The following is a 23,092-nucleotide window of genomic DNA, read 5'->3' as shown; positions in this document are numbered from 1 at the left end:
GTGAGCTTCGGAAGAAGCTGAGATAGATGAGAATGAGATTTTTTTCATTCATTTATTTAGTATAAAAACAAGTTCAAAATAAAACTGAATCAACAATATTTCTCCATAATACACGGTTCGTGGCTGCCGGCCGTTTTCAATCTTCGGTCACGCCCGATGCTCGCCAAGTCACGCTCCACCTGATCCACCCATCGTGCTCTCTGCGCTCCACGCCTTCTTGTGCCAACCGGATCTGTTGCGAACACCAACTTTGCAGACTTGTTGTTCGGCATTCTTGCAACATGCCCTGTCCATCATATCCTTCCGGCTTTGGCCACCTTCTGGATGCTGGGTTTGCCGTAAAGTGCAGCGAGCTCGTTGTTTCATCCTTCTCCGCCACACACAGTTCTCCTGAACTACGCCGAAGATCGTCCTTACCACGCGTCGCTCGAAAACTCCGAGTGCTTGCAGGTCCTCCTCGAGCATGGTCCATGTCTCGTGTCCGTATAGGACTACCGGTCTTATTAGCGTTTTGTACATGGTACATTTGATGCGTGAGTGAATCTTTTTCGACCACCGTTTCTTCTGGAGTCCGTAGTAGGCCCGACTTCCGCTGATGATGCACCTCCGAATTTCACGGCTCACATTGTTGTCAGCCGTCAGTAAGGATCCGAGGTAGACGAATTCCTCCACCACCTCGAAGATATCCCCTCTATCGTAACATTACTACCCAGACATATCCGGTCGTGTTCGGTTCCGCCTTCCAGCATGTACTTTGTTTTTGAGGCATTCACCACCAGTCCGACCTTTGCTGCTTCGCGTTTCAGGCGGGTGTACAGCTCTGCCACCGTTCCAAATGTTCAAGCGATAATGTCCATGTCGTCCGTAAAGCGCACAAATTGTCCGCATTTTGTCAAAATCGTTTCCCGGTTGTTGAGTCAGGCTCGTTGCATCACACCTTCTAGAGCGATGTTGAAGAGTTGGCATGAGAGTCCGTCACCTTGTCGCAGTCCCCGGCGAGATTCGAATGAACTGGATAGTTCACCCGAAAACCTTACGCAGTTTTGCACACCCTCCATCGTTACTTTTATTGCTGTGTGCGTTCAAGATGCAAACGGTGCCAAAATGCGCTTCAAGCGCGGTAACACAGTGTTACCAAAGGCAAATTAGCAACCATATCCAAAACCACCGCCAACCTAGGATGTAAATGCTCCCACTGACATCGGGTTACATGTTCGAAAATCTTAGCGCATTTGGTATTCCTGACATTTGCGTTGCGAATGCACACAGCAATATCAGTCTAGTCAGCTTTCCAGGAAAGCCATTTTCGTCCATGATTTTCCATAGCTCTGCGCGGGAAAATGAGATGACCAGAACGCTAATAAGGTGGTCCTTTATAAAAATGAAACATAAACAATGCTCAAAGAACACTTGCAAATATTTGGAGTTTTCGAATGACTAGTTCTAAGGTAATCTTTCGCTCTGTACTAGATAACGGTGTGTGGCCACGTGCTCGCAAAGCCAGAAGGATACGGTGGGCAGGGTATACTACTAGAATGCCGAATATCAACCCATTATATGTAGAAATTATAAGAATGATGTATATTGAAATGCCTAAAAACTGTTGAAAACTATCCATTGATAAGCTACTAGCAGATTGTTTTAGTTATTACTAATGTGATGCATTTCTGGAACATTTCAAACTGTAACTTTTTTATCAGGAGAATATCAACTATGATCAGTCATCTAAAATAGATTTACATAGCTCATAGAAATAAGGTAGCTGCGCAAAAAAATAAAAAAAAACTGTTTTTTCAACGTTTCACGTGCATATGCCCCACTGTGAATTAAAACGAAAATTTCACCGTAGATTTCCATTTAAATGACTGCAATAACTTTCTTTTATGGGGTTGAGGTACTTCAGAAAAAATCAGACATCTACTATGATTGTGGCATAATTCGGGCGTTAATGGGTTAAAGAAAGAGTATGCATTCTGTGAATCAAATGATGGAAAGCTGCCATTTTATGCTGATGGGAATGATTAGAAGTTCTGGGGATAACCCTCATAGTATTCGTTGGTTTCCGATAAATTTCGGATACAAAATTAGACGATTCCCTGACAGTTAGTAAATCCAAGAACGACAATTTACTATCGTTCTTTGCTTCGTTGATAACAGGTGTTAGAGCGGACTTTACGGAGATTTCTGAGGAGTTTCAAGGCATCGCCGGGGATTTCAGAAGAGCTGCTGGGTTTATCAGGGGGCTGCAGGGGCTTCCGGAAGAGCTCCAGTGGGTTTTAAAGGGGTTACAGAGGGCTTCAGGGACTTTCAAGAGACCTTCAGAGGGTTTTAGAAATCCTTTGATGTGCCTTCAAGTTTCGAAGGATTCAGGGGGAAACTTACTTACGGGGTGGTTCCAAAAGGGTTCAAGGCATTTCAGCAGATTTTATGGGTTTCAGGAGATTCCAGGAGGCTTCATTAAAGTTTAAGGAAGTCTTCATAGACCTAAGGAATGTTTTCAGATGGGTTTCAAGGCGGATAATGTTTTAGGGATAAGGTTTTAGGGAATTTCAGAATGCTTCAGTTGAGTTTAAGGAGTAAACTTTCTTCAGAGTATCTAAGGGGATATTCTGAGTGGTTTTATCGCATTTCAGTAGTTTTGAGGGGTTCGCAGGAGGTTGCGGGGGAATTCATGGTGTTTCAATAGAAGTCAGTATTGAACACTGCGGGATTCTCAGAGGAATTTTCTGAGAGATTTAAGTGTCTTTCAGTTTCATAGGTTTCAGGAGATTCCAGGGAGCTTAGGTTGAGCTCAAAGCAAGTCCACATAGGCCTCAGGGAGGTTTTCTGACGAATTTCAATGCGTTTTAGTAGATTTTTTTGGGTTGCAGGGAATCCCATGGGACTTCACTAGAGTTTAAGGGGAGTCTGCAGGACTCTAAGGGAGGTTTTCTGTGGGAGTTCTAGGTGATTCAGTGCATTTAAGGGGTTAGGACCCCCTTCAGGGGAATTCATGAGGTTTCAATAGAGTTCAGTAGAGAAAGATATAAGATACAGGGGTTTCAAGGCGTTTCACTTGATTTAAGGGGGATGCAGGGGCTTTCAGGGGAAATCATGGGACTTCAATAGAATTCAGTAGAGAAGACTATGAGTATAACAGGGGAATTTTCTGAGAGGTTTCATGGCGTTTCAGTAGATTTCACTGGCTACGCTTGTAGATTCATCTAATTGTGGGATCCAGTGTATATGTGTATAGATTATCGAACTCGATGTGTTCCTTGCTGTGTTTTGAATTGAGTTGCTCGAAAACACGAGTTTGTTCTGTTTATAATCCTGAGCTGAATTGGCTCTTAAAGATGTAGGCTGTTTTGTGAGACATACTTTGACTTATTTAACGATTTCAACAGACAGCTTCAAAGAGTTTCGTCTCTAATGTTTCTTTTTTCTTCTATTCCATTCCAGTTATGGTGATGCAGACGACAAATATTTTGGTAAGTGTGTCTTCTTGTTTCAAATATTAACCAGTTTTGATTGATTGATTTGTCTTTATTAAAGAGACTTTCAGCCCTAACCAGTTTTGTTTGGAACTCTTCTTGAGATTTATCAACCAAACTCTTCTTTGATTAAAGTTAGCGCCAAACGTCACATTTTCTATGAAATGTTTCAAAACCAGTGTGAAGATACTTTACCATGAAAATGCTAAACATTGCATATTTAGTCATTCCAAAGTGCATGTCCAAAGAAGTTATCAATTGAATTAAATTAAAGAACTTTTCATACCTAGCGATGTTACCATCCAACCATTAATCTCCCTCATGCCACAACCGTTCTATCTCGAACAACACATGAATTGATAAAGCGCTTCAAGTGCACTAAATGCACTTCTCTGGAAATTGGCGAACCTCATTCCTGCATTGCAATCCGTGTATGCCCAGCTCCGGGCATTCCAAATATGCATAGCATTTCCGGTTTTTATCATTCTGACCCCATTAACATATCGGCAATCTTGGAAACAATTCTCTCTGGTCCTTTGCAAGATAGTGCTGTGCTGCTGCGTCCAAAGCCATCTTTCAGCTCCACAAACGGACAAAACCACAAACGGACGTCAACTGGTGGCCTCCTGCCTCCTATGCGGTTGGCGCTTTGTGCACTCACGTGCAGCAAATTTGGAATTCCCTCTTATCAAAACCGACACTGACTGTTCAGTGCTCAGCAGTGGGACTCGCAGAACCTAACATGCATGCTGCTGCTGTTGGTCCTGTTGCACAACTGGTCGTACACAATTGTAAACGGTGGGGAAGGGGAAGGGAGGAGGCTTTGTGTGGGTGACTTCCCACGTGCGTTCCTTTGTAAAGAAGCAGCAGCAGCAGCAGTAGTGTGCTCAGCTGGTAGTTGTTCAACATATCGGAGGCAAACATTACAACCCGTACACAGCCTGAGTGTGTGTATGTGTGTGTGTGGGTCGGGAAAATCTTGTGCACTCTTGTCATACGTGGGGCTTTCTCCATTCATGACAGCGTCTTATCTCAGGAGAGATTGGGTACGATGATGGTTTGTGCAGTATGAAATGCAAATTTCCAGCGGTGTATTTGATTGAGCTTAATGGGATGAAAACGATTCTCCTCAGAATCCTGGAAGGATTCTCCTCAGAATCCCGGAAGGATTCTCCTCAGAATCCTGAAAGGATTCTCCTCAGAATCCTGAAAGGATTCTCCTCAGAATCCTGGAAGGATTCTCCTCAGAATCCTGGAAGGATTCTCCTCAGAATCCTGGAAGGATTCTCCTCAGAATCCTGGAAGGATTCTCCTCAGAATCCTGGAAGGATTCTCCTCAGAATCCTAGAAGGATTCTGCTCAGAATCCTGGAAGGATTCTCCTCAGAATCCTGGAAGAATTCTCCTCAGAATCCTGGAAGGATTCTCCTCAGAATCCTGGAAGGATTCTCCTCAGAATCCTGGAAGGATTCTCCTCAGAATCCTGGAAGGATTCTCCTCAGAATCCTGGAAGGATTCTCCTCAGAATCCTGGAAGGATTCTCCTCAGAATCCTGGAAGGATTCTCCTCCGAATCCTGGAAGAATTCTCCTCCGAATCCTGGAAGGATTCTCCTCCGAATCCTGGAAGGATTCTCCTCCGAATCCTGGAAGGATTCTCCTCCGAATCCTGGAAGGATTCTCCTCCGAATCCTGGAAGGATTCTCCTCCGAATCCTGGAAGGATTCTCCTCCGAATCCTGGAAGGATTCTCCTCCGAATCCTGGAAGGATTCTCCTCCGAATCCTGGAAGGATTCTCCTCCGAATCCTGGAAGGATTCTCCTCCGAATCCTGGAAGGATTCTCCTCCGAATCCTGGAAGGATTCTCCTCCGAATCCTGGAAGGATTCTCCTCCGAATCCTGGAAGGATTCTCCTCCGAATCCTGGAAGGATTCTCCTCCGAATCCTGGAAGGATTCTCCTCCGAATCCTGGAAGGATTCTCCTCCGAATCCTGGAAGGATTCTCCTCCGAATCCTGGAAGGATTCTCCTCCGAATCCTGGAAGGATTCTCCTCCGAATCCTGGAAGGATTCTCCTCCGAATCCTGGAAGGATTCTCCTCCGAATCCTGGAAGGATTCTCCTCCGAATCCTGGAAGGATTCTCCTCCGAATCCTGGAAGGATTCTCCTCCGAATCCTGGAAGGATTCTCCTCCGAATCCTGGAAGGATTCTCCTCCGAATCCTGGAAGGATTCTCCTCCGAATCCTGGAAGGATTCTCCTCCGAATCCTGGAAGGATTCTCCTCCGAATCCTGGAAGGATCCTCCTCCGAATCCTGGAAGGATTCTCCTCCGAATCCTGGAAGGATTCTCCTCCGAATCCTGGAAGGATTCTCCTCCGAATCCTGGAAGGATTCTCCTCCGAATCCTGGAAGGATTCTCCTCCGAATCCTGGAAGGATTCTCCTCCGAATCCTGGAAGGATTCTCCTCCGAATCCTGGAAAGATTCTCCTCCGAATCCTGGAAGGATTCTCCTCCGAATCCTGGAAGGATTCTCCTCCGAATCCTGGAAGGGTTCTCCTCCGAATCCTGGAAGGTTCTCCTCCGAATCCTGGAAGGATTCTCCTCCGAATCCTGGAAGGATTCTCCTCCGAATCCTGGAAGGATTCTCCTCCGAATCCTGGAAGGATTCTCCTCCGAATCCTGGAAGGATTCTCCTCCGAATCCTGGAAGGATTCTCCTCCGAATCCTGGAAGGATTCTCCTCCGAATCCTGGAAGGATTCTCCTCCGAATCCTGGAAGGATTCTCCTCCGAATCCTGGAAGGATTCTCCTCCGAATCCTGGAAGGATTCTCCTCCGAATCCTGGAAGGATTCTCCTCCGAATCCTGGAAGGATTCTCCTCCGAATCCTGGAAGGATTCTCCTCCGAATCCTGGAAGGATTCTCCTCCGAATCCTGGAAGGATTCTCCTCCGAATCCTGGAAGGATTCTCCTCCGAATCCTGGAAGGATTCTCCTCCGAATCCTGGAAGGATTCTCCTCCGAATCCTGGAAGGATTCTCCTCCGAATCCTGGAAGGATTCTCCTCCGAATCCTGGAAGGATTCTCCTCCGAATCCTGGAAGGATTCTCCTCCGAATCCTGGAAGGATTCTCCTCCGAATCCTGGAAGGATTCTCCTCCGAATCCTGGAAGGATTCTCCTCAGAATCCTGGAAGGATTCTCCTCAGAATCCTGGAAGGATTCTCCTCAGAATCCTGAAAGGATTCTCCTCCAAATTCAGTTATATATTTTCTTGTTGTTTTCTTTTCTCAAAATGTAATGCCCATTGTTACTCATGCTATATTTTGTACCTTCCTAACGTAGCTTATGCTTGCATCAACTGAAAGCTATGTATGAGCCAGATGACATGCAAATTTCCACTTCAAAGTTGAGACCTGCCACTATGCGTTTTGTCTTTAATACAACCGACCACCCTCCTTTTGCATGAAGAAAACTCATTTCCAATGCTACCAGCCGGCTTCACGCGAAAGGTTTAAAGCTTCAATGTTGTTCCATCTCGAACCAAGCAGGAAACCACATAGCCGCCGGTCGACCAGACAAACCTTCCCGGGAAGCACTTCACGTTTAAGCGCGACAAACAGCATTAAAGCGCTTTATGGGATGTGAGCTACATAAGCCCGGCTACTATGGGTGTTAGGAGCTTCTACTGAAGAGTGGACACAGAGGGGGATGTCGGTGAAGCCACGGACGGAGGAAAGATTTTCTTCACCTTTCCTGGCTGCGAAGCACTACTAGTTCGGGCGGAGACAGCCCCCAGCATAGAGAGAAGATTTCTTGGGAAATTTATGGCTGCTACCTGTCGCGCAGTTGACGGTCGGTGGTACTCAGCACTTCCTGACTGCGATGGCACCACCACACAAATGGATATCGAAAGCGGAACTCCCCGGGAGATTGGCACCGGTTTTGTGCGCCGCGATAGTTGGTTGGTGAGATAGATCTGTGGCGAGATGAGGAAAAACTATCGGAATTTTCTTGGTTATTAGACAGGCATGTATAGGACAGGTCAGCCATTCAAGTGGAAGAATATTGATCAGAAAATATGGGAAAAGGAAACTTTTCTAAGAAATCTAAGAATGATTAGAAAATTTTGACGAAGTGAATTCAAAGAGAATTCTGACGACTACCTCGAATGATCCAAAGGTTCCTTGAAGGATTCTGAGGAGAATCCTTCCAGGATTTTGAGGAGAATCCTTCCAGGATTCTGAGGAGAATCCTTCCAGGATTCTGAGGAGAATCCTTCCAGGATTTTGAGGAGAATCCTTCCAGGATTCTGAGGAGAATCCTTCCAGGATTCTGAGGAGAATCCTTCCAGGATTCTGAGGAGAATCCTTCCAGGATTCCGAGGGGAATCCTTCCAGGATTCCGAGGGGAATCCTTCCAGGATTCCGAGGGGAATCCTTCCAGGATTCCGAGGGGAATCCTTCCAGGATTCCGAGGGGAATCCTTCCAGGATTCCGAGGGGAATCCTTCCAGGATTCCGAGGGGAATGCTTCCAGGATTCCGAGGGCAATCCTTCCAGGATTCCGAGGGGAATGCTTCCAGGATTCCGAGGGCAATCCTTCCAGGATTCCGAGGGCAATCCTTCCAGGATTCCGAGGGCAATCCTTCCAGGATTCCGAGGGCAATCCTTCCAGGATTCCGAGGGCAATCCTTCCAGGATTCCGAGGGCAATCCTTCCAGGATTCCGAGGGCAATCCTTCCAGGATTCCGAGGGCAATCCTTCCAGGATTCCGAGGGCAATCCTTCCAGGATTCCGAGGGCAATCCTTCCAGGATTCCGAGGGCAATCCTTCCAGGATTCCGAGGGCAATCCTTCCAGGATTCCGAGGGCAATCCTTCCAGGATTCCGAGGGCAATCCTTCCAGGATTCCGAGGGCAATCCTTCCAGGATTCCGAGGGCAATCCTTCCAGGATTCCGAGGGCAATCCTTCCAGGATTCCGAGGGCAATCCTTCCAGGATTCCGAGGGCAATCCTTCCAGGATTCCGAGGGCAATCCTTCCAGGATTCCGAGGGCAATCCTTCCAGGATTCCGAGGGCAATCCTTCCAGGATTCCGAGGGCAATCCTTCCAGGATTCCGAGGGCAATCCTTCCAGGATTCCGAGGGCAATCCTTCCAGGATTCCGAGGGCAATCCTTCCAGGATTCCGAGGGCAATCCTTCCAGGATTCCGAGGGCAATCCTTCCAGGATTCCGAGGGCAATCCTTCCAGGATTCCGAAGGCAATCCTTCCAGGATTCCGAGAGCAATCCTTCCAGGATTCCAGGATGTGATAGTTTGTGTCAAGCTCATAATTTATTATTCATTATTTTTTTTATTTCTGTGAATTTTAACTCATGCTAATACTGCAGTTGTCATGTTGAGAGAATTATAAAAAGAAAAAAAAAATACAAATTTATTAGCTATTAATTACTTACAGTTTTCCTTCCCGGTCTGTTTGCTTTCTTTGCCAGAATCCATTCATCCTAGAGTCCCTGTTCTACTCATTAACCAAGCCCCAGCTTAAAGGCCAGGTCAAACACGTTCCATCTAGTGAAAATAGCATCATCATCATCATCATTTGCATCGTCATTCTCACCCAGAGAAGAGACAATAGCTTTCCATTCCATCCGTCCGACACTGCCACAGCCATTAGCTCAACGTGCCATCATGGAGGAAGTTCCTTCCTCCTCCATCCTCCATCGTCCTTTTTCTATGAAACAAGGATGGCAAAAATTTAAAATTTATTAAACTCTTCCGGATGGTGGTCCTGGTAGTTGTTACCGTCATAGAGTCGAAGCAGCAGTGAATCAACGTCTCTAGCACTCACACTTATATCAAAACCAGCAAGCAGTTCCATTTCCAAAATTGAGTCGTTGCGAAAGTTCTTGCTCTTTGCCCTGCCCTACACACTGCTGTTGGTTGGGACTGTTGACGGGAAGTGAAGCAAGAGAAGCAAGCACAACCAACAATCCTTGCCGCAAACAATTTCAATATCATCAAATATTTAAGACGACATCGACGACTACGACAGCGACCAAAACCAAGCTTCTCGACTTCCTAAATGGCACTCAGCTCCGGCCCGAGTCAACTCGAGAGTGGCAACTGTGTAAACTTTCATCCAGCAGCGCCAGCGATGCGGATGCTTTTGCTCTGGATCGGGTGTGCTTGTTTGTGTTGAGATATGTTACTTCCTAACGACGACGACGACGACGACGACGACGACGACGACGTTAGTGGCTCAATTTCGATGCGACGTCGACCGTTGATGATGGCTGGTTCCGAGAAGAAAGTGACAAGTGCCCGAAGATGAAGCCATTTCGGCGGAACGAGGTTCTCTGGCAGGACATAGTTTTCATTGATGTAAATTGATGAGAATTGCTACGGAGAGAGGGCGAGGATTCATAGTTTCTATAAATTATTCAATAATTCTCGTTGTAGTAGAAGTAGCTCTTGCAGAGATCTAGGAAGAATTTGTGAAACTAAAAGTCAATGATGGATTACAATTGATCACGTCATACGACAACTAAAAACTCTTTACAAAATCCTCAAAGAATTGAATAAATGATAACTTAAAACAATCAAATTACTGGGTGAATCCTCACAGGACTTAGAGTGCATTCATCACAGATTTCACAATCCTCACAAGATTCTGGTAAGATTCCTTACAGAACTCTGGTGAGAGTTCTCCCGTGATTCCGATTTAAAGCCTTAAATGACATGAGATTATTTAAAAATCCCTACACGACTTTGATGGCAATCCTCGCAGAAATCCGGAGCGAATTCTAACAGCGTTCTAGTGAAAATCTCCACTGCATTGTTGTGAGAATCCTGTGAGGATTCTCACCAGAATCCTACGAGGATTCTCACTACAATGCTGTCGAGATTCTGGTGAGAAACCTTGCAGGATTCTGGCAAGAATCTTCTCAAGATTCTGGTAAGAAGCTGAACCTGAGAATATGGTATATGAAAAACTTGTGCGGCTAGACCAGTTCTGCAAGAAAGTCACGGAAAAACCGCTATTTTTCGATTACTTAATGTAAATGTCACGGACTACCTTCCAAAAATGCAAATGATATTCACGGTGAATATCATTTGGCATTTTTCAAAGGTAGTCCATGACATTTACATTAAGTAATCGAAAAATAGCGGTTTTTCCGTGACTTTCTTGCAGAACTGGTCAAGCCGCACAAGTTTTTAATATACCATATTCTCAGGTTCAGCTTCTAAAATGAGCTGTAGGTGATTGAATTTAGATATGACGAAATGAATTTTTCAGCACTGCTCACAGGATTATGGTGAGATTTCTTTCAGGATTAGAATGAGAATCCTCACTGTTTACTGGTGGGAAATCTCACAGGATTTTGATCAGAATCCTCACCGGTTTCTAGTGCCAATCCTCACAGGATTCTGTCGAGAATCCTCACACGATTCTGGTGGGAATCCCCGTAGGAATCCTCACAGGATTTTTGTGAGAATCCTCACAGGGTTCTGGTGAGAATCCTCACAGGATTCTGGCGAGAATCCTCGCAGGATTCTGGTGAGAATCCCCACAGGATTCTGGTGAGAATGCTCACAGGATTCTGGTGAGAATCCTCACAGGATTCTGATGAGAATCTTCACAGGATTCTGATGAGAATCTTCACAGGATTCTGATGAGAATCTTCACAGGATTCTGATGAGAATCTTCACAGGATTCTGATGAGAATCTTCACAGGATTCTGGTGAGAATCCTCACAAGATTCTGGTGAGAATCCTCACAGGATTCTGGTGAGAATCCTCACAGGATTCTGGTAAGAATCCTTCCGGGATTCTGGTGAGAATCCTTCCAGGATTCTGGTGAGAATCCTTCCAGGATTCTGGTGAGAATCCTTCCAGGATTCTGGTGAGAATCCTTCCAGGATTCTGGTGAGAGTCCTTCCAGGATTCTGGTGAGAGTCCTTCCAGGATTCTGGTGAGAATCCTTCCAGGATTCTGGTGAGAATCCTTCCAGGATTCTGGTGAGAATCCTTCCAGGATTCTGGTGAGAATCCTTCCAGGATTCTGGTGAGAATCCTTCCAGGATTCTGGTGAGAATCCTTCCAGGATTCTGGTGAGAATCCTTCCAGGATTCTGGTGAGAATCCTTCCAGGATTCTGGTGAGAATCCTTCCAGGATTCTGGTGAGAATCCTTCCAGGATTCTGGTGAGAATCCTTCCAGGATTCTGGTGAGAATCCTTCCAGGATTCTGGTGAGAATCCTTCCAGGATTCTGGTGAGAATCCTTCCAGGATTCTGGTGAGAATCCTTCCAGGATTCTGGTGAGAATCCTTCCAGGATTCTGGTGAGAATCCTTCCAGGATTCTGGTGAGAATCCTTCCAGGATTCTGGTGAGAATCCTTCCAGGATTCTGGTGAGAATCCTTCCAGGATTCTGGTGAGAATCCTTCCAGGATTCTGGTGAGAATCCTTCCAGGATTCTGGTGAGAATCCTTCCAGGATTCTGGTGAGAATCCTTCCAGGATTCTGGTGAGAATCCTTCCAGGATTCTGGTGAGAATCCTTCCAGGATTCTGGTGAGAATCCTTCCAGGATTCTGGTGAGAATCCTTCCAGGATTCTGGTGAGAATCCTTCCAGGATTCTGGTGAGAATCCTTCCAGGATTCTGGTGAGAATCCTTCCAGGATTCTGGTGAGAATCCTTCCAGGATTCTGGTGAGAATCCTTCCAGGATTCTGGTGAGAATCCTTCCAGGATTCTGGTGAGAATCCTTCCAGGATTCTGGTGAGAATCCTTCCAGGATTCTGGTGAGAATCCTTCCAGGATTCTGGTGAGAATCCTTCCAGGATTCTGGTGAGAATCCTTCCAGGATTCTGGTGAGAATCCTTCCAGGATTCTGGTGAGAATCCTTCCAGGATTCTGGTGAGAATCCTTCCAGGATTCTGGTGAGAATCCTTCCAGGATTCTGGTGAGAATCCTTCCAGGATTCTGGTGAGAATCCTTCCAGGATTCTTGTGAGAATCCTTCCAGGATTCTGGTGAGAATCCTTCCAGGATTCTGGTGAGAATCCTTCCAGGATTCTGGTGAGAATCCTTCCAGGATTCTGGTGAGAATCCTTCCAGGATTCTGGTGAGAATCCTTCCAGGATTCTGGTGAGAATCCTTCCAGGATTCTGGTGAGAATCCTTCCAGGATTCTGGCGAGAATCCTTCCAGGATTCTGGCGAGAATCCTTCCAGGATTCTGGCGAGAATCCTTCCAGGATTCTGGCGAGAATCCTTCCAGGATTCTGGCGAGAATCCTTCCAGGATTCTGGCGAGAATCCTTCCAGGATTCTGGCGAGAATCCTTCCAGGATTCTGGCGAGAATCCTTCCAGGATTCTGGCGAGAATCCTTCCAGGATTCTGGCGAGAATCCTTCCAGGATTCTGGCGAGAATCCTTCCAGGATTCTGGTGAGAATCCTTCCAGGATTCTGGTGAGAATCCTTCCAGGATTCTGGTGAGAATCCTTCCAGGATTCTGGTGAGAATCCTTCCAGGATTCTGGTGAGAATCCTTCCAGGATTCTGGTGAGAATCCTTCCAGGATTCTGGTGAGAATCCTTCCAGGATTCTGGTGAGAATCCTTCCAGGATTCTGGTGAGAATCCTTCCAGGATTCTGGTGAGAATCCTTCCAGGATTCTGGTGAGAATCCTTCCAGGATTCTGGTGAGAATCCTTCCAGGATTCTGGTGAGAATCCTTCCAGGATTCTGGTGAGAATCCTTCCAGGATTCTGGCGAGAATCCTTCCAGGATTCTGGCGAGAATCCTTCCAGGATTCTGGCGAGAATCCTTCCAGGATTCTGGCGAGAATCCTTCCAGGATTCTGGCGAGAATCCTTCCAGGATTCTGGCGAGAATCCTTCCAGGATTCTGGCGAGAATCCTTCCAGGATTCTGGCGAGAATCCTTCCAGGATTCTGGCGAGAATCCTTCCAGGATTCTGGCGAGAATCCTTCCAGGATTCTGGCGAGAATCCTTCCAGGATTCTGGCGAGAATCCTTCCAGGATTCTGGCGAGAATCCTTCCAGGATTCTGGCGAGAATCCTTCCAGGATTCTGGCGAGAATCCTTCCAGGATTCTGGCGAGAATCCTTCCAGGATTCTGGCGAGAATCCTTCCAGGATTCTGGCGAGAATCCTTTCAGGATTCTGGCGAGAATCCTTCCAGGATTCTGGCGAGAATCCTTCCAGGATTCTGGCGAGAATCCTTCCAGGATTCTGGCGAGAATCCTTCCAGGATTCTGGCGAGAATCCTTCCAGGATTCTGGCGAGAATCCTTCCAGGATTTTGGCGAGAATCCTTCCAGGATTCTGGCGAGAATCCTTCCAGGATTTTGGCGAGAATCCTTCCAGGATTCTGGCGAGAATCCTTCCAGGATTCTGGCGAGAATCCTTCCAGGATTCTGGCGAGAATCCTTCCAGGATTCTGGCGAGAATCCTTCCAGGATTCTGGCGAGAATCCTTCCAGGATTCTGGCGAGAATCCTTCCAGGATTCTGGCGAGAATCCTTCCAGGATTCTGGTGAGAATCTTCACAGGATTCTGGTGAGATTCTTCACAGGATATCTTAGATACCGAGGACATCGAAGCTGCTGCTCGCACTCTGTCCAATGTGCTGACGTACGTTTTTTTTCCAAAGTGTTTATTTGTAAGGCTCATTTGTTTACTTGAAAACTTTACGGAGCCGACCAGCTTATTAAAAAAGTTACAATTATAATAACATTTTCAAAGAAATTCAATATAATGTTCTACGTCCAACTTTCTTCCTGGGGCGTGATCCAGAACCGGAACTAGATGTTGCGTATTCGGCACGTCGTTGGTTTGCCTGTGGGTTCCTCATCGCTTCCTGTATTGCTTTGGCTACCTCTTCTAGTGTTTCCAAGCCTTGTTTCCGGCGTATCTCCTTTTCTGATACCGCTTCACACTGACATTGCTCTGCTTCTAATTGCTCCGTAGGCTCTTCTTCCAGTTCTTCTTCCAGCAGTTCAATAATATCACCATCATCCAAGTCATCCGGTGGTTGCTGAACTTCCGACATGATTCCTTCGCCTGACACGATCGCAGCATACGAACTTGGTTCCTTTTCTTTCCTCGTCTCTTGATTGCTCCGATGCTTTCGCTGAGGACAAACGTTCTGTCGATGTCCGATACCACAACAGAAGAAACAAGTGTCGCAACATCTGGTATCCACTTAGGACCGCTGATCTTTTTGATCTATTTCAACGATGTAAACCACCATCGAAGGACCGCGATTATCCTTTGCGGATGGTCTTAAACTGTACCTTGAGGACTGCTATTTCCTTCAACGTCAGGTGGATGCATTTGCTGAATGGTGTACCTTAAATCGAATTGGAGTCAACCCATCTAAGTGCTCGGCGATCTCGTTCTCGAACAAAAAACGGCCTATACTGTTCAATTATAATTTGTCAGGTACCCAAATTGAACGTGTTAGTCATATCAAAGACCTTGGTGTAGTCTTGGACGAACAGCTCTCCTTTAAACAGCATATCAGCTATGCCGTCGGGAAAGCTTCGAGTGTACTGGGATTCATATTCAGAACAGCTAAAGAGTTCACGGACGTCTATTGCCTTAAATCCTTGTACTGTGCCCTATCTCGATCCATACTAGAGTACTGCTCGGTTGTTTGGAACCCGTTCTACAATAATGGGGTCGGAAGGATCGAGTCCGTTCATCGACGGTTTTTGAGGTACGCTCTTCGACGTTTGCCTTGGAACAATCCATATCGTTTACCAAGTTATGAAAGCCGCTGTCAGCTAATCCACTTGGAACCGTTGTCGACCCGTAGAGATACTGCCAGGGCTTTACTGGTATCAGTTATTCTGCAGGGACGCATCGAATGTCCCGCTCTCCTAGGTCAAATAGACATCAATGTCCATGTCCAACCTCGTGCTCTTCGCAACAACTACATGCTGCGGCTGCCTTTAAACCGGGCGAACTACAGCATGTTCGGGAGTGTCAATGGGCTGCAGCGTAATTTCAACAGAGTTTCTTCACTGTTTGATTTTAACGTGTCTCGTCAAATACTTCGTCGGAGATTCAGTCTGTTTTTTAAGGTCTACTTAGTGTTTATTCCGTATGCTGCTTTTTGTTCTTGTATGTGTATTTTCGATTATAATTGTATTAATTGACTATCTATTGTTAGTATGTAAGTTTTTGTATGTGACTGTAAATTTTGTACATTAAATCTTAGAATTAAGTAACATCATTGGGGCTTAAACATAGCCTGTTGATTAGACAAATATACAAATCATAGAAGAGGATTCTGGTGAAAATCCTCACAGGATTCTGGTGAAATCCTCACAGGATTCTGGTCAGATTCCTCACAGGATTCTGGTGAGATTCCTCACAGGATTCTGGTGAGATTCCTCACAGGATTCTGGTGAGATTCCTCACAGGATTCTGGTGAGAATCCTTCCAGGATTCTGACGAGAATCCTTCCAGGATTCTGGTGAGAATCCTTCCAGGATTCTGGTGAGAATCCTTCCAGGATTCTGGTGAGAATCCTTCCAGGATTCTGGTGAGAATCCTTCCAGGATTCTGGTGAGAATCCTTCCAGGATTCTGGTGAGAATCCTTCCAGGATTCTGGTGAGAATCCTTCCAGGATTCTGGTGAGAATCCTTCCAGGATTCTGGTGAGAATCCTTCCAGGATTCTGGTGAGAATCCTTCCAGGATTCTGGTGAGAATCCTTCCAGGATTCTGGTGAGAATCCTTCCAGGATTCTGGTGAGAATCCTTCCAGGATTCTGGTGAGAATCCTTCCAGGATTCTGGTGAGAATCCTTCCAGGATTCTGGTGAGAATCCTTCCAGGATTCTGGCGAGAATCCTTCCAGGATTCTGGTGAGAATCCTTCCAGGATTCTGGTGAGAATCCTTCCAGGATTCTGGTGAGAATCCTTCCAGGATTCTGGTGAGAATCCTTCCAGGATTCTGGTGAGAATCCTTCCAGGATTCTGGTGAGAATCCTTCCAGGATTCTGGTGAGAATCCTTCCAGGATTCTGGTGAGAATCCTTCCAGGATTCTGGTGAGAATCCTTCCAGGATTCTGGTGAGAATCCTTCCAGGATTCTGGTGAGAATCCTTCCAGGATTCTGATGAGAATCCTTCCAGGATTCTGGTGAGAATCCTTCCAGGATTCTGGTGAGAATCCTTCCAGGATTCTGGTGAGAATCCTTCCAGGATTCTGGTGAGAATCCTTCCAGGATTCTGGTGAGAATCCTTCCAGGATTCTGGTGAGAATCCTTCCAGGATTCTGGTGAGAATCCTTCCAGGATTCTGGTGAGAATGCTTTCAGGATTCTGGTGAGAATCCTTCCAGGATTCTGGTGAGAATCCTTCCAGGATTCTGGTGAGAATCCTTCCAGGATTCTGGTGAGAATCCTTCCAGGATTCTGGTGAGAATCCTTCCAGGATTCTGGTGAGAATCCTTCCAGGATTCTGGTGAGAATCCTTCCAGGATTCTGGTGAGAATCCTTCCAGGATTCTGGTGAGAATCCTTCCAGGATTCTGGTGAGAATCCTTCCAGGATTCTGGTGAGAATCCTTCCAGGATTCTGGTGAGAATCCTTCCAGGATTCTGGTGAGAATCCTTCCAGGATTCTGGTGTGAATCCTTCCAGGATTCTGGTGTGAATCCTTCCAGGATTCTGGTGTGAATCCTTCCAGGATTCTGGTGTGAATCCTTCCAGGATTCTGGTGAGAATCCTTTCAGGATTCTGGTGAGAATCCTTTCAGGATTCTGGTGAGAATCCTTTCAGGATTCTGGTGAGAATCCTTTCAGGATTCTGGTGAGAATCCTTTCAGGATTCTGGTGAGAATCCTTTCAGGATTCTGGTGAGAATCCTTTCAGGATTCTGGTGAGAATCCTTTCAGGATTCTGGTGAGAATCCTTTCAGGATTCTGGTGAGAATCCTTTCAGGATTCTGGTGAGAATCCTTCCAGGATTCTGGTGAGAATCCTTCCAGGATTCTGGTGTGAATCCTTCCAGGATTCTGGTGTGAATCCTTCCAGGATTCTGGTGTGAATCCTTCCAGGATTCTGGTGAGAATCCTCGCAGGATTCTGGTGAGAATCCTTCCAGGATTCTGGTGAGAATCCTTCCAGGATTCTGGTGAGAATCCTTCCAGGATTCTGGTGAGAATCCTTCCAGGATTCTGGTGAGAATCCTTCCAGGATTCTGGTGAGAATCCTTCCAGGATTCTGGTGAGAATCCTTCCAGGATTCTGGTGAGAATCCTTCCAGGATTCTGGTGAGAATCCTTCCAGGATTCTGGTGAGAATCCTTCCAGGATTCTGGTGAGAATCCTTCCAGGATTCTGGTGAGAATCCTCGCAGGATTCTGGTGAGAATCCTCGCAGGGTTCTGGTGAGAATCCTCGCAGGGTTCTGGTGAGAATCCTCGCAGGATTCTGGTGAGAATCCTCGCAGGGTTCTGGTGAGAATCCTCGCAGGATTCTGGTGAGAATCCTCGCAGGATTCTGGTGAGAATCCTCGCAGGATTCTGGTGAGAATCCTCGCAGGATTCTGGTGAGAATCCTCGCAGGATTCTGGTGAGAATCCTCGCAGGATTCTGGTGAGAATCCTCGTAGGATTCTGGTGAGAATCCTCGCAGGATTCTGGTGAGAATCCTCGCAGGATTCTGGTGAGAATCCTCGCAGGATTCTGGTGAGAATCCTCGCAGGATTCTGGTGAGAATCCTCGCAGGATTCTGGTGAGAATCCTCGCAGGATTCTGGTGAGAATCCTCGCAGGATTCTGGTGAGAATCCTCGCAGGATTCTGGTGAGAATCCTCGCAGGATTCTGGTGAGAATCCTCGCAGGATTCTGGTGAGAATCCTCGCAGGATTCTGGTGAGAATCCTCGCAGGATTCTGGTGAGAATCCTCGCGGGATTCTGGTGAGAATCCTCGCAGGATTCTGGTGAGAATCCTCGCAGGATTCTGGTGAGAATCCTCGCAGGATTCTGGTGAGAATCCTCGCAGGATTCTGGTGAGAATCCTCGCAGGATTCTGGTGAGAATCTTGCAGGATTCTGGTGAGAATCCTCGCAGGATTCTGGTGAGAATCCTCGCTGGATTCTGGTGAGAATCCTCGCAGGAGTCTGGGGAGAATCCTCGCAGGAGTCTGGTGAGAATCCTCGCAGGATTCTGGTGAGAATCCTCACAGGATTCTGGTGAGAATCCTCACAGGATTTTTATTTATTTATTTTTTTGTTTATAAAGGACAACCGTGGTTTGGAAGATTCTCAAGAATTTGAATAAGGTCTGTTCAATTTATAAAGTGGACAACTTGCTTGTGCGATATCTTTTTTATTTTTATAAAATAAAATCATTATCAGTTTTTTGCATAACTTTCTATAGCTATTCTCAAATGTAGGAATAATATAACATTGAGCAAAATGTTCTTTATTGTGTAACTGAAGCGGTTTTCGTAAATCATCAATAAAAGCCCATTTCTAAAAATTCGACATAACTTTTCACATACTTAACATGCACATTTTCACGAAGTTTTTAATGTATTGGAATCTTATACTATTCTACTAAAGGTAAAGCTCAATAGTTGGTCAGTAATAATGCACCAAGCAGCCTCCAGCTTGATATAGTGATTTGCCTTGTTTTCATATAAATTATTAAAAAATATTCATTTAAGTCCTGTGTTGCAATATCACAACGAATTCGGCTGAAAATTTGTCCAGAGTAGTAGAATATTGTTTTCTGAATGATACAGAAGAAAAATTTACTTTTAATAGCATTCTTCATCAAAAATTTAATCCATAAAGATGGTCATAGTAAAAAATTGCATAGTTTTTGCTCCATTGATGCAGATTTTCGACTCTAGTGAATCTTGTTATTATTTATTTTCAACAAAGTTGGTCCTATGTTATTGAACACCTTATTTAATAATAATCGGATGTAAAATTTTTACTTCCAACATCATAGTTGTGCAAAATTTTCATTAGGTTGCATTGTTATTTGGAAGAATCTTCAAAGAACGAACCTGTTTTGAATACTGTGCCTATAATGGCGCACAGTAACGATACCAGCAATGCTATCAAGTAGCAGTTTGCTGCGTTTAAAACTACATTATTCCCACTTTCGACTGGATGCGTAAAAAAAAGTTTATTTAATATTTTCATGCCCTTTGTGCTTGACAATTGAATTTTATTCAAAAAGTCGAATCTCACTTGTGACTTTAATATCTCAACAACTAATTTTCCAATTGAGTTTAAATTTTGCCAGAATGTTTATTACTCATGCTGCTGCAGCATGGCACATACGTTTTTGATATTTAAAACGATATACCATATGTGAACAGTAATTTTGTATATATTTCAATTTTCGGCTTTCGAAAATTTCACCTGATTTAACACCTGGCCGATTTTCTATAAAATAAAACTATTTTTATTCGATCTAAAAATGATTACTATAATGAAAGATGATGCACTGAACAACGAAGCAAGGGTGGCTGAAATTGAACTACGCGTCTTCTTTTTATAGCCTTGTAAAGTTGTCCGTTTTATAAATTGAACAGTCCTTAATATGGATCGTGTCCGCAGGGGATTTAACCCTCTAAAACCCAATCCCGCCTTTAGACGGGGTATAGTTTGAGCATTTTTGTAATTTTTGTTTCGTGGAAAATCATTTTTTTTATATTTTTGGCTGATATTTAGGACTGTTCTGTATATCTCAAAATAATTTTTGGTGTATTTTAAAGCGTATTTACATTTTTTTTAAATCATTGAAAAATTAATGTTTTAGTCACCTTTTAGAAGTCATTGTTTATTTTGTATTGAATCGCTACAATTAACATATTTTAATTTTTTCCCAAATCATTCTATCCTTGTTTAATAGTTTAAGGGAATCGAATGCACTCTAAAATTATTTTCCTTGAAATTACACGGAAAATAAAATTTTCTGTGAAAAACATTTAAAATAATAATATTTCAACAAAAATCATAAAATCTCAAAAGGTTTTCATCTCAAAAAATCCGTTCCCCAAATTGGCTTCCAGGAAAAATATAAAAGTGTGGAAATGTTCAACAATAAAAATTAAAAAAACCAAAAACTGAAATTCACGAAATCGAGAATTAAAAAGAATCATCTTCCAAAACATGTTTAAATCGATTTTAGATGACGAAAAATGATATTTAGATCAAAATCATAAATTTGGGTATTAGAGGGTTAAATCAAGAGGAATCGAGCGACCTCTCTCACTGTCTGGCTTCATCGGCCACCAAACACCGTCTGCGTGCCACCAGACAGCACCCACGTGCTTATCATTACCAAATAAATTCTTGTGAAGATTTTCTCAGCGAGTTTCAAAAAGATTCGCGGAGGAATTCTCAGACTTTCGGCAAGAGATCAGATTCTCAGAGAGGTTCTCGTAGTTGCTACCAGAGAGATTCTCGAAGAGAAGCTTCTGGAGATTCGGTGTAAGATTATCTATGAGATTAACAGAGATATTGAGTTTGATTATGATTCTTGGTAGTAGTTTTTTTCCGAGATATTCTGATAGAAATTTTCTCAAGAGATTATTAAGGCACTTTTTAAAAGCCTCTCCAGGACTCTCACAATTATTTTTGGATACATGATCAACATTCTAGAGATATGGTCGTAAAGTATCTTGGAGAGGCTACCTTTGAGATACTTTAAGAAATTTAGGTGGAAATATTCTTCAAGAGAATCTTAGGAAAATTGTAAGGAAGCATGAAGCGCGAATATTTTTCGTTATTCCCAGATTTTTATGCCAACTTTCAGGGAGATTCCACAGATTTTGCACAGATGTTAAGCGAGATTCTTCCGACGGCTTTCTAAACACATTCCAGAATGATTCTTGTGAAAATTCTCAGATAATTTCAAAATTCACAGGTTGTCCATTTCTTAAATGGGGATTTTTTTTTATTATCGTTCAGATTAGGACGAAGGTTCTCAGAATTTAATTTTTTTTTTACAGGAAAGGTTTATATATATTTGAACAAAAACTAAGTTGAAAAAAATCGGGGTCGCCTAGTTTTCCGGAAAACTCCAGTGGAAAACAAGCATTTTCCACAGACACCACCTACTTTGAAAATCATAACTCAAGAACGAAGCATCGTAGACACAGTTTTTTTTATGAAGTTATAAGAAAATTTTCTCAGCAATTCAAAAAAAGAAATACAAAATAAAACATGTTTTCCACTGTTGAGGAAAATCGGTTGGAAAAGTCGGAAAAATTATTTCCTAAGTCCGGAAAATTCCCAAAAAAAATATTTTTGAATGGAAATTTTATGAGGTATATTCTGTAAAATTTTCAAGAAGCGGTTTTTTTCCGTTCCAGAGTTATGACAAATTTTGTGGAAATTACCAAATGTGCTAAATAGGCCGTGTGTTTAAAAAATCATAACTTAAGAACGAAGCATCGTAGACACAATGTTTTTTTGTAAAATCGTAAGCAAACTTTCTCAGCAATTAAAAAAAAATGAAAATGAAAATTGTTTTCCAGAAAATTTTTCTCTGTTGAGGAAAACCGGTTGGAAAAGTCGGAAAAAACTATTCGGGAAGTCCGGAAAAAATCTGATAAAAATATTTTTGGAAGGGAATTATATAAACCATATTCTGTGAAATTTTCAGGATATAGTTTTTCTCCGTTCCTGAATTATGACCAATTTTGTGGAGATTGTTCAGATGTTTGTTGATTTTCGACCGTCTCTATTATTAATAATAAATCATAGAAAAAACACATACAAAATCACAACATTTGCAATGATTTTCATAAGTATAACATACAACACAGGAGAGAACCTGCCGTCATTCAAAGTTCATTTCCGCCTCCATCTAATCAAATCTGACAATTCAATGGGAAAATGTCACTTAAGCACAAAACGGTGTCATCCCCGGCAAAAAGTCATTCTCATCCTGAAAGACGAGGGGCACGTCAAAAGAAGACGATACTACAAGGAGGGCTCAACCTTCGCGAGAGCTCGCATTAAAAATTCATAATCCCATTATATATGCGGGGGGCTTTGGGCCTCCACCAACCATCCATCCATCTATCCAGACGTGTTCTATTGTGCCAGCAACCACGATGAGAACGTTAATATTGGAATAGGTACCATCATGGCATACCAGTTGGTACAGTTTCGTGACGTGCGACCATCATCATCCGCTAAATTGAGAAAAACGGGCTTTAACCATCCGACATTAGAATAAATACACCCGTCGCATGACGAGGACGACACCCCTGGAAGGTGGGCTGCCGTTGTGAAGTGAAAAAAAATGCGATTCTCTGTTTATTCCAGCCTTTCCAACTGTTTCGGAAATTTTCCACATTCCCTTGACAAGTTTTAAAATGGATTCTCTTCTAAATTATGCTATGGTCAAAAATGTGTTAAAGATATCTTAAAAGGCACGTAAAATTTTTCGCTCTGGAAATAGAAGAAAAAAAAATCCAAAAACTAAAACTTCTATCGATTTTCTTTAGAACAGTCTTGGGAAACTCAAAATCCTTTTTTAACACACTTTGTAACATAGTTTATTGATTAAGCCTGTAGACATCTCAAAAAGTTTTCTACTATTTCTGTTTTTGAACCAATTTTGATGACTTTTATAAATG

At 43.8% G+C, this 23,092-nt stretch overlaps 1 protein-coding gene across 3 annotated transcripts in view; it reads left to right on the top strand.

Moving 5' to 3' along the window:
- Nucleotides 1-23,092, top strand: part of LOC109424776 (eye-specific diacylglycerol kinase) — a 596,032-nt gene that overhangs the window by 289,594 nt on the left and 283,346 nt on the right. For all 3 annotated transcript variants that reach the window (XM_062844213.1, XM_062844212.1, XM_062844211.1), the window contains exon 6: nt 3,442-3,470. The gene's annotated coding sequence lies outside the window, so the exon portion shown is untranslated. The remainder of the gene's footprint in view (nt 1-3,441; nt 3,471-23,092) is intronic.

The sequence above is a fragment of the Aedes albopictus genome, chromosome 1 (assembly GCF_035046485.1).
Source record: "Aedes albopictus strain Foshan chromosome 1, AalbF5, whole genome shotgun sequence".
NCBI lineage: Eukaryota > Metazoa > Arthropoda > Insecta > Diptera > Culicidae > Aedes > Aedes albopictus.
This window is presented reverse-complemented; position numbering and strand designations above follow the sequence as displayed.